Source organism: Oryzias latipes, chromosome 8 (assembly GCF_002234675.1).
Source record: "Oryzias latipes chromosome 8, ASM223467v1".
Classification (NCBI taxonomy): Eukaryota; Metazoa; Chordata; class Actinopteri; order Beloniformes; family Adrianichthyidae; genus Oryzias; species Oryzias latipes.
The window spans coordinates 25,587,474-25,589,465 of record NC_019866.2 but is presented as its reverse complement, the minus strand read 5'-3'; positions in this window follow the sequence as shown (position 1 = coordinate 25,589,465).

Below are 1,992 nucleotides of genomic sequence, written 5' to 3'. Positions count from 1 at the left end.
CACTTTCTATGCTTCTGTTTCTTACTGGGATTTGGGGGCGGAGCTTCTCCCGGCTCTGGGTTTGTATGTGGGGGGGCTCTTTGGCGGTTCAGCTTCGTGTTCTGTGGTTTGGATCTGAGAAACTCTTCCTTCTAAAGACGAAGCTTCTCTCATCAGAGCGTGGCTCTGTCTCTGAAACACTGCAGATGTTCTGTCTTCTCCTTTCATTTGCTTCTCAACTTTCATTACTTGATGGATTCTAAGAACAAGGTTGATTCATGAAATAACTGATGATTTCATAAGAAACGGTTCCTCAGCCCTTCATGGCCCTCAGATCCACGACAGCAGGCGTCCGTTTCACGTGTCGTTCAGCCCGTTTACCAGCAGCAGCAGCGTGGCTCACGTTGAAACACCTTCTAATGCTCTTTGGTTTGTTTCTGTGCGATTCAGATGTTATTTAAGCTCAGAGGCCTGGCAGACGAAGGCATCACTGCATCCACCTGCAGCCCGGGTGGAGGGAAGTCCAGGGTTTTTGCCCGAGAAAAAGCTCTTTCTCTGTAGACTGACTGTAGAATCCATGAATCGTGCAGGTAGAAGGCTTGATGGGTCAAGAACAAGAGAGCCAGAGATGAGGGAGACGTCATGTGGTGGTGTGTGCGTGGTTCTGGTTCTGCTCCTGGAAAGGCCGAGCTTTGGATCCGTTTGTGTTTTTCCATGTTCCGCTTTAGGCCGTTCTCATTTCCTGAAAATGGTCGTATTCATCAAACTAAAGTAAGTGTACAGACTGACGTCCACAGCTGTGAGGAAGACGCTGCTTCTTCCTGTGCCAGAGTGAAGAAAAAGCTTTTCATGTCAGACGTGCACTGGTCCAGATGTGCACAGGGTTCCCCTGAAGAGCCCGAAAGCTTCCGGAGAGGAAAACGGTTGAATGGATGGGACATCAATGTTTGAAGAAGTAACACGCTAATGTCTCTGTAATGCCGTGGAGGTTTGACGTCTGCTGTTCATCCTTTGTACGGAAAAGGAACCAACGTTTCTCTAACCCACCTGGCAGAAGTCGTTGTCCTCCAAGTCCCAGCCCAGGTCCCAACCGGTCCATAGTGAGACAGTCTAGAAGCTTCTGTCCTTGTTTACTCGCTTCAGATTCACCTGCAACACTGATGCTTTGACAGAAAACAGAAAAAACTACAGAACTCTGAACTCACAACAGCTTAGAGGTTGCAGCATGGAAAGAGGAAAGAGATAAATGGTGGTAGCTTTTCCATAAATGTGCCAGGTTATAAAGCCGGTTATGTGACGTACTGATGAAGATGTTCTCTGAATAATGACTGCTTGGCTGATCGTCTCCTTCAGGCTTCTGTCATCCGACTCCAGAAGACCGTCCATCCTCACTCATTTATTCAGGAGCAAAAAGATGTTTCATGTGAAGTAAAGAATTTGTTCCAGGCAGACACTCCTGTGTGAAGATGGCCGTCTGTCCATCCGTCTGTCCATCCGTCCATCCTTCTGTCGATCCCTCTGTCCATCCGTCCGTCCGTCCGTCCATCCTTCTGTCCATCCTTCTGTCCATCCGTCTGTCCGTCCTTCTGTCCATCTGTCTATCCATCCTTCTGTCCGTCCGTCCACCCTTCTGTCCATCCTTCTGTTCATCCGTCTGTCCGTCCATCCTTCTGTCCATCCGTCTGTCCGTCCATCCCTCTGTCCATCCGTCTGTCCATCCTTCTGTCCATCCGTCCGTCCATCCGTCCGTCAATCCGTCCATCCATCCTTCTGTCCGTCCATCCATCCTTCTGTCCATCCCTCTGTCCCTCCGTCCATCCATCCTTCTGTCCGTCTGTCTGTCCGTCCGTTCATCCTTCTGTCCATCCTTCAGTCTGTCCGTCCATCCTTCTGTCCATCCGTCTGTCCGTCCATCCCTCTGTCCATCCGTCTGTCCATCCTTCTGTCCATCCGTCCGTCCATCCGTCCGTCAATCCGTCCATCCATCCTTCTGTCCGTCCATCCATCCTTCTG